Raw genomic sequence first — 11087 nt, 5'->3', positions numbered from 1 at the left:
GTTATAAATGAGTTCTATTTCAAATAAATGCTGTTATTTAGATTTTTTGATTCATCAAAGAAGCCTGAAAAAATAAAACATATTTCAGTTTTCACAAAAATATTGGGCAGCACAACTGTTTTCAACACTGATGATAATCAGAAATGTTTGTTGAGCAGCAAATCAGCATATTTTAATGATTTCTGAAGATCATGTGACACTGAAGACTGGAGGATTGATGCTGAAAATTCAATTTTGATCACAGAAAAAAAATTACAGTTTAACAGATATTCACATAGAAAACAGCTATTTTAAACTGTAATAATATATCACATTTTTACTGTATTTTGATAAAATAAACACAGCCTTGGTTAGCAGAAGAATTGACTGGAAACTTTTTAGTAATAGAGTACACAAAATATAAATAAATAAAGAGTAGAAACAATATTTACTTTTATAATTAATTGCTAGTGAATTTCACAAATAAAAAGCAAGTAACACATTGAATTAAACATTAAACTTTGAAGCAGAATAACTAAAATAATATTGTCTTATAAATAATAATCAAATAATCTTTGTTTTACCTACAACTTTTTTTTTAACTGTTTTTAATAAAAATAACTTAATATAGAATAACATAAACTTTGATATCAAATTGTGCTCACACTTTCTAATCCTGGAGGACAGAATAGCTAAATGAAGCCTGGAAAATTAATTTCTGAAACTATCAGCTAAATTCATCATGACACTCGTGGAGCAGCAGATGCATACAGTGAGAACAAAATGAGATTCTGCCAACACAAATACGACAGCATCTCGTGTGCCGCGTGTCCCTGCAGTGTAAAATACGACTCCTGTGATGTTGCGGGATGGCCTCTTTTTGCCTTATTAGTAGATGTTTGTCCCTTAACTTTAAAATCCCATCTAATGACATGGGACTTAATTTAATACATCAGTCAGCTACAGATGAAAGGAACACAGACTGATTAATGTTTGTCAGTGTTGAGTTTTAGAGAATGAAATAAATAAATAAATATCAGTCCAGTGGAGATGATAAAAACACAGAATGTCAGATGTGTTCCTGATGCATCTTAAGATGAGTTTCCCTAATAAGATGTTTGTGTTAATGATGTCTTACACATGCTTTAAAGTTGCTGCAACATCATAAGAACAGGTTAAAAACAAACATCCTGAAGCTCCAGGGGTGAAACACAACCAGAGTCTTGTTTGTTCTGTAGTTCGGAGCTTCATTCAGAAGGCAAAAGTCTCTTCAATCAAGTTAGTGGCTTTAAAATCAATGAATTATGTAAATCAGCCAGTTGTTTACAAAAGCCTTCATCACTTTAATAGATGAAATGCATATTCAAAAATCATTTCTAATTATTCGAGAAGTTGATCAATTATGATTACTCATATTATTCATCAGAGGGTTTTATCTTAATCAGGGTCATATTGATTTTATTTGATTTGAATCCACTTCAGAAGTGCTTTTGTTGTTTACTGAGTGCACATTTATAGTATTATGAACAAGTTAATTTACTTTCTATCTAATTTGCCAGCCGTCTTTGTGAATATAAAGATGTAATATAAACATAGAAAGAAATAGCTAGGTTGTGATTTGAAGCTCTGATCACATGCAGGAGGACTATAATACCTGAAGAGTGGAGCTGCAGAAAATGATGATAAAACTGATTGGCTGATGGGTTCACATTAACACACACACACACAGTCTCAAACCTTCTCTGATCACTATCCTGACCCGTGAGACACTTTAAAGTGCCTCCAAAAGACTGGACACTGGCAAAACAATGACTGATGGAAAATTTGTGAATTATATGCAAACGGTCAGTAAGATATTGTTCAAGAAGTCAACATTTTTATAAGGCAAGGACACATTAATAATAACTTATTTCAACATTGATAATAATAAGAAATGTCTCAGCAAATCATCATATTAGAATGATTTCTGAAGATCATGTGACACTGAAGACTGGAGTAATGATGCTGAAAATACAGCTGTGCATCACAGAAATACATTACAGTTTAACAATATACTGTATTCACATAGAAAAAACGTGTATTTTCTGTGTGTAATTTGTTTCTTCATCAGATTTGTAGAAATGTAGCATTGCATCTCTGAATGGATGCTCTGCACTGAATGGGTGCCGTCAGAATGAGAGTCCAAACAGCTGATAAAAACATCACAATAATCCACAAGTAATCCACAGCACTCCAGTCCATCAGTTAACATCTGGAGAAGACAAAAGCTCAAACACATCCAGCATTAAGACGTTTTTAACATCAAACTGTTCTTTCTTGTAAAATCTGAGTCCATAATCAGTAATAACCCTTCCTCCATTCTGAAGGCACCCATTCACTGCAGAGGATCCATTGCTGAGCAAATGAAACAAATCTACACAAATCTGATGAAGAAACAAACTCATCCTAATCTTGGATAGCCTGAGGGTGAGGACATGTTCAGCAAATATCATTTTTGGGTGAACTATTCTATTAATGTATAAAAGTGTTGGTGAGTCTGATCATTGAGAGATCCTGGGTGACTGAAAAACAGAAACGTGCCAGCTTTACCTTCCCATCTTTAAAGTACAGAAGGCTTTTAAAATGGTGAGAAGTGAGCACTTATGATGCTTTATGAAGCCAGTCTTCAGGTCTGTGTGCTTTATTTCTCATCTTGCTGCTGGATTCTAGAGAGGTCCCATATCTCCCTCAGGACAGCTCGATCTCCTCAGACCCATTAGAGCAGCGCAGGGTTTAGCTCCGCTCATATGAATTGGAATTAATGCCTCGTTTCCTTCTTCCTCTAAATCAAGCAAAAAAGCCAAAGTGTGCAGCAGAGCAAATGTGAATCACAGAGCAGCTTCCGCCTCTGAAACGTCCCTCAGCTCACTGAGAGGAAATGGAAAGAGTTATCGTCCCGGCGAGGGAATCACGGCATTGAGCGGCTCCCCTCGAGAAGAGTCTCTCACAATCACGTCCTCATTACCGTCCTTCCACGCTAGTTGAGCCTCTGCTTTTTTACACAATGCTATAGAAAGCATCTCTTTTACTACTACTGTAAATGTTCTAAATGAAATAAATCCCAATGCTCCAAATAATACTTTTAGATGAAACTAACTGCTCAGAGATCTGAACTTATCATTCTGAGGAAAAAAATAAATCTATTTTGAGGAAGTGAGCCAAAGCGATTGAGAAACTATAAAAGTCTGTGTTCCAATGTACAAATACACAATATTTATGTAAGTATTATTAAGATTCATGTGGTACAATTTTGTGCACGTGGGCCTCCAGTCATGCGGCAAAACTTTTAAAAAGTTTCTTTGACTGATCGAGAGCCTGATTTCCTGCAGTGTTAAAGTTTGTTTGGATCATTTTGCTCTCGAGCGCTCGCGTCCTCAGAACGGATGCTACTATTGTCGCTCTGACGGATTCTATGCATTTATGCTGTGAGCAGAGACGCCGCTCCTCCTGCTTATGTTAACATCACCTCGTAAAGAATAAATCACCCGTTTTAAAGGACTCAGAGTTCAGTGCTGTTGTTTCAGCGTGGAAACCACTGGAAATTGGCTATATATAGAAGTTAAGCAGATAATTTTTACATGTGCTTTTTATGGATTTTCGCTCTGCTCATATTCTTCATGTCGAGAGGCTGAGGAGCAGAAGGCCGTTATCCACGAGGGCCAATAAAACGCTTATTGCTGCTATCTTTACCATGCTGGGAACGACCCAGGCCTTAAACAAACAAAGTACAGCGCTGGAGAAATGATTAGCTGGAATTTATGACGTCCACCCAAAGGAGCAGTTCACTCCTCCACCACCGAAATCCTAATTCACTCACATGACAAGCACGGGTATGCTTTCTGAGGAAACGTTTAACTTTCCACAGTTTATACTCCCACCGTTTTATTTACTTACGCATCTGCTTTCGAGCTACACTGAGACAGTCATTCAAGCGGCAGCGCTTTCAGAGTACACCGAGTGACAAACACGCCATAAGCAAGCAGCTCTTAAGAGAACGAAATGTGTCGATCTGGATGATTGCACGCCTGCAGCGGAGCCACACACACCGTCTGCCCCGTAATGGATGATCTCTCAGAGACATTAGGTTTGGACAGGTTTTCAAGACTGGGAATCAGTCAGGCATGCGTTTATTTACACAGCCTTAACTGTTCATTTGATAAGTAAATGAGCTGCATGCTTGTAGAAGTGATCTAGACCAGCTGCTGGAGAAGAACAAGGGGAACGTCGCTCGGCCTGTGCTCGCGTGTACAAACACTTACACAAACACACGTGTGGCTCATAATATATGTTATGTTCATGTACACAAATACCTATAAATATATACACCAGATAAACCCTTTCAAAAATCCATCGTTTTCATTTAAATATGAATTGATGGCAAAAGTCACCAGAAGTTCATACACATATATACATTTATTACAGGTTGGTTTTGGGTGCAATAAAAATTGGAACTCCAGCTCCACGTACTACATTGCACTAAATTGCAGAAACTTGTATTTATATTAATTTATTCATATATTTTTTCTTTAAACTGTCTTTATTTTGGTGCAATACAAATACGATATATATTTTGTCTTTTGGGTTGCAACTGCAGTTACACAAACTACTTGGTATTTTGCAATATTTTTACTTGTCTTCCAAATATTATAAATATGAATTCATTTCTGAATGAAAACTTTTACACAATATTTATTTATACAATATATATATATATATATATATATATATATATATATATATAATTTGGTTTAAATGTATATATATATATATATATATATATATATATATTCTAAATTAATTTTAAGTGCATTAATTTTTTTTTTTATAAAAACTTTTACTATTTGCTTTAAATGGTTAGTGTCACAGTGTGGTTCAGGTGCAATACAATGACACTTTATATTTCACATCAATGACATTCTTTTGGATTGCAACTCCAGCTCCACAAACTACTTCCTATTTTGCATTTTTTAAATGCATTCGTTTTTGAATGAGAACTTCTAAAAACGTTCTAAAAACTAGTCTGAAACTTACTGGTGAAGTGTCTAATTTCAGGCACGAATACTGATTGTTTTCAAACACATTTGAATGAACTGAGTTTGCTAACGTGTCACACTGAGTGAGGCGATCTGAGAAACGGCTGCTTTTACGGTAAAGGCCAGCTGAAGTGTATGCATGTTCTCTGAGTTATAGTTTACCGTCTGCAACTCATCCATCAAGCACTGTGCATTTCTCTAAGCGTCATTATGAGAGGTTGAAATAAATCAATGCATATTCACAGAACATATGTTACGGGAGCAGGACTCAGGTCCATTAATGAATTGAGAGAGTGAGGATTCATTACAGTAGAGATGTCAAGCACACTTCTATGCAAATGCCTGAGAAACACAAACGCCAGGCCTGTACATCATCGAGAAGGTCACTTAAAGAAATTGACTCCGCAAACGCAAACGCGGGCATACGGCTGACCTATCCATTTAAAAAATCATAACTTGTTTTCAATAAAGCCACGGCAGCGCTCAAATATGTGGCATTCATTATGTCAGGGAATATCTATTGGATTTCCTGTTGATATAAGACCACGGAGGTAAGTGGTTTGCCATTCCTTTGACAAATGCCCATTAACTTCCTCTGGACGCTCCTAAATGGCCCCGTTTAATTGGCCCTCAAGGCTGAGGCTCCAATTAATAATCAATGGTGTCAAGGGAACCTGGTCCGGTTTGTGTTTCAAGCCATAAATTACAGCATTATATTCATATTTATTCTAAGTAGGTCTTTGTTGTAATTGGCATGTTATTAGAGCGGGAGCTTTTAGTCTGTATCACAGTAACTCAATTAAAACATGAAATATAGATCCAGCTCGGATAAACAAACAAGCGCGCTGTAATATGACAGAAAAACAGAGACGCGTCTGCTGGACTCTCTCATTATTTCTGGCCTCTCTTCAGAAGATAGGCATGCTCGCGAGATCTACAGAGCGAGAGAATAAAGACACCTCATCCATCTGCCGCCCCTCATTGCTTTGCTTGGATAATCACCGCGGCTGACACTAATGGTGAGCGAGCCTGAGCAAAGAAATAATACAGTGACGGAGCGAGAGAGCTGCTCTTAACTTCACTCCTGAGTCTGAAGATAATCCTAAGCTGCTTTACTTATCAGTGCCAGGAATTTACCGCATTATTCTTGATAACACTCACGGTTCTGGAAACGCATGCTAAAAGCCCAACACAAGCAAACCGGAGACTGCAGAAGCATTTTCTTCAGCTGAGATACGGCCGGGTTTGGACCTAAAAACCACAAACTTATACACGTCATTTACAGTACAGTTCAAATTTGGAGGAAATGCTGTCCAAAATTGCATAATAAATATTATATAATAAACATTGAAAGAGTTTATGTTTGTTTTACTCCAATTTCCAATCATCATCGTGTCCCACTTTATATTAGGTGTCTTTAAATACTATGTACTTAAAAACAGAATGATGAATTTTTAGGTACAATGTACCTACATGTATGTGCACAATAAGTCCACTGTATCAAAGTATCAATTTAAATGTAAGTACATAGCAGTTAAGGACACTTAAAGGGATACTCCACCCCAAAATGTAAATTTTGTCATTAATCACTTACCCCCATGTTGTTCCAAACCCGTAAAAGCTTTGTTCGTCTTCAGAACACAATTTAAGATATTTTGGATGAAAACCTGGAAGCTTATGACTGTCCCATAGACTACCAAATAACTTGCACTGTCAAGGTCCAGAAAAGTATGAAAAGAATCGTCAGAATACTCCATCTGCCATCAGTGGTATAATCTGAATTTTATAAAGCGACGACAATACTTTTTTGTACGATAAGAAAACAAAAATAACAACTTTATTCAACAATTTGTCTCCTCTGTGTCTCTCTGCATCACCGTAGCACCATTTTGGAGAATATCTGTATATCAGTATTATCGTCGATTCATAAAATTCAGATTGAACCACTGATGTCAGATGGAGTATTCTGACGGTGCTTTTCATACTTTTCTGGACCTTGACAGTGCAAGTTATCTGGTAGTCTATGGGACAGTCACAAGCTTCCAGGTTTTCATCCAAAATATATTAAATTGTTTTCTGAAGATGAGCAAAGCTTTTACGGGTTTGGAACGACATGGGGGTAAGTGATTAATGACAAAATGTTCATTTTGGTGTGGAGTAACCCTTTAATATAAAGTGGGTCCCTAATGATAATTCCAAAATTAGCATTTTACTGTATCATAAATTAAGTAATATTTTCACACTTACAGCAATTAGAGCTTGATTGTAAATCAAACACACAATACTAGTTATTTTCACAGGCGGTATTTGTTTATTTTCCTTGTAAATAGTGACAAAACTTTTTTTTTTTTTAGGGACGAAATATTGGTCATGATATTCCATATAATTTTAATACAATAAATATTGAAATAGTTTATACAATTAATGATCGTTAATTCTTTGGTGGAAATTATATTTTTAACACTTTTGGAATAGTAGCATTTTTCTCTAAAATAAAATCAATTAAATTACATTTACATGCTTTCTGTCTCTCTCTTTATAGATTATAAGTGATATTTCCAGTGTACATAGTTAGACTAAACTTTTTGGGGGATGAAATATTGGTCAATATTCAAAATCTTCACCCAATTTGTCTATTCAGTTGCAGGAAATTTTACCCATTTTACTGATGATAGTTTCATAACAAGCATGTGTTGTTGTTTTTCTTTATAAATACACACATTTAAATATTTTCACACTTTTTTACAAACATTTTGTTCACAACAAATATTTCCTTGCTAAATAGTTAAACTAACTTTAGAAACAAACGTTTTTGGGGATGAAGCATCGGTTGCAGTGGAATGATCCCACAATTAAAGAAAAAAATAATAATCTATTGAATAAGTTTATCTTTAAGCTTATAGTTAATGTTTGTCAGGAATCTGCAAGAATGAGCAAACGCAAATGAGCAGACAAGAGTATTGTGTTAACACATAGACTAGAAGAGCAGGGGGAATGAGGAGTGAAACAGTCCAAACAGAGGGTCAGGGCAGACAACAATACAGGCAGGAGGGATGACCACTGAGACACACCTACATAGGAAAGACCAGGCAGGCACACAGGGAACCATAGCTTGAAGTGAAACTCAAATGTCGCACCAGTCTAGCTGCCAGGTTAGAACCAGAACCAGAGACTTGAGCTGCTTCCTGAGCTTCCAGAGGGGGTAAACTTGACACGTGAGCTGCTTCCAGAGGGGGTCAGTGGCCAGGGAATCTGGGTTAGGGCAAGACGAGACTCAAAACACCGACAACACAGACAATTGAAAAAAATAAAAAAAATAAAAAGTGAACAAAGCAAAAGAAAAACTATCCAAAGAAATAAATCAAAGAGTGAAAACAAAAAGCCAAGATCCAAAAAGGAACTGGAATCCCAAAAACAAGAGTAAATGAAAATCTAAATCAAAAAGAGAGTCAAAACTAGATTAGAATGCACAAAATCAATAAAACAAGAACTAGATAGAACTAGAGAAGACCAAAAAGGAAATGAGGTTATAAAATAACTAGATGAGAGATCAAAAAATAACTTGAGCAAGATCAAAAGGGCAAATTCTGGGCCCAGAAACAGGTAACACCAAAACAAACCAGCAGAGACACAAGGAAAGGAACCCAATATATGGAGCAGCACACACAAGGATCAGATAAAAAAAAACAACGAACAAACAAAGAAGAGAGACAAGAGAATTATGTAAAAAACCAAACAGAGATAGAACCACGTGCTTAGACACAAAACAAACAAAGAAATATTGAACAAAGACAAGACAGTCAGTGCAGGATCCTGACAATGTTAGTTTATGCATTCTTCATTTAAATCATCATAGATTTAACTTATATTTTAATAATGTATTTATAGTTTAAAATTACATTAAAAAATGTCTATATTAAAAATGAAATTTTGGTATTGAAATACTGAAATAGTGGTAAAATAATAAAATCTCTATATAAAAGGATTTTGAAAAGTAGTAAAAATAAAGGATGATACTATGGTAAAAGTCTGACGACAAAAAGGAATAAAAATCTGTTTGTTTTAATAGAAAACAAGCCCGCTGGACATAAAAGTGTCTGTAGTTGAAGAAACAGCTATAAACACATTCACACATTCAGTCGCTCTGCATTTCCTTTCACCCGCGCTGACATATTGCAGGCATAACTCATAAATGAATCACAACACGTTAAACTGGGACTAGTTTTGGATCGTGAAGCATGAAGTCTTGAGCTAGTCCTCGTGTTTGTCTAACACTAATAAAGCTAACGCGAGCAACACACTGGACATCCTTCTGTTTTTACAAGTTCTTCTGCTCCGTTTTCCTTGGCAAATACTTTAAATGTGAGCCGCCAAGTGCAATTCAACACCAGATGTATATTTTACTACCTATTCTGTGCTTTTTCCATGAAATCTATGCGTTGTGTCTCAGAAAGATGTATTGCTGCTCAAACACTCGATAAACGCGCAGACAGCAAAACGGCTGATCTGACGTTAAGTACTCTGATGAAATATTTTCATTCTGCACTAAGTGAGCCCTTATAGCTTTAATAACCAGAAAGTCGCAGACACCAAAATATCTATTTATTAGCCAGAATGAGTCTCGCTAGACAGGCTAAACAGTGGCAGTTGCTGTGCGTAGGAACGGACGGCAATATTTTAGGTGTGATAGAAATCAGGGAATGCTGGCGGAGCGCGGTGATTTAGCGAGTTTGGCCGCACTGGGGTTTGGGAAGGCTCAGAGATTTATCATTCTGTGAACTTTTTACTAGACACTTGCCTTCTCCAGAAACAACAACACAGGTATTTAACCTGCTCCATGTCAGTCCTGCACGGAAAACTGACATTATTCAGCGGGGGAGTCAGTGAACATTTGTTTATTTTCACCTTCAACTGAAATGGCTCAACTCTGTGTGTTGGTTTTCCCGCGGCGTGTGGAAGGAGGACGAGAGCGGATGAGAGCGGTTCACACAGAGGTTACAGACACGCTAAGGGAAGCCCTTTCCCTCTCGCTCCGGCGCCGTTTTCCCCGCTGCACTCCAAAGCACTGTGAGAGTCTTTTTCTTTTATTTTTGAGATGTGGGTGACTTGTATCCAATGCCAGAAAAGACAAGACATAAAAACACTCTTGAACAACTTCATAGTTTGTTACTGAAGTGTAAAAAAAAAGAACATTTAAAGGGGTCATATGATGTTGCTAAAAAGAACATTATTTTGTGTATTTGGTGTAATGCAATGTGTTTATGCGGTTTATGCATTATATTTTCCACATAATGTACATTATTGTTGCTCCTCTATGCCCTTCCATTCTGAAACGCATCGATTTTTACAAAGCTCATCGTTCTGAAAAGCGATGTGTATGCTGATTGACCAGCTATTCAGTGCATTGTGATTGGCTGAATGCCTCAGGCGTGTGACGGAAATGTTACGCCCCTTAACAGACTGTGATGCCCTGTCCCAGCACGATGAGACAAAACCAATAAAACCCATTACAAACTAAGCATTTGTTGCATCCAGTGGGGACTTAATTACTGATTATAATGACTTAAGGGCCGTACACACTGGGACGAATATCGGCGCGCGTTATTCGCCAGCGTTTTTCAACGCATTTTTTGTGTTCACACCCAAGCGATTTTCGCTGACGATGAGCCGAGTGAACATGCAAATTCATTCCCTGACATTAGATGGCGCTTAATGTAAAACAGAAATACTAGAAATACTAGTTCTCTTTTATCAAGATTTTTGTAATCGCTGTCGCGTTTGTCATATAGTTCTTATAGTAGAGACCAGCAACTCTACATTCATCTTGCCTTGCATCTTCTTCGTCTTATTTCTTCCCGGCAGTGTAGACGCTACTTGGCGTATATCTTCTTCGCCGTTACGTATGTGTGCTCAGCAAGACAGTTTTGTGTTTGAGCGCCCCCAAGTTGTGTTTTACTGTAACTTCAGAAGCTCCAGACACGTGTGCAAAAGCGCCATTCTCATTGGTCGTATAGTTTTTGACGCGGTGCGTCAAAC

Source organism: Cyprinus carpio, unplaced genomic scaffold, assembly GCF_018340385.1.
Source record: "Cyprinus carpio isolate SPL01 unplaced genomic scaffold, ASM1834038v1 S000006714, whole genome shotgun sequence".
Lineage (NCBI taxonomy): Eukaryota > Metazoa > Chordata > Actinopteri > Cypriniformes > Cyprinidae > Cyprinus > Cyprinus carpio.
Note: the sequence above shows the minus strand (reverse complement) of the source record.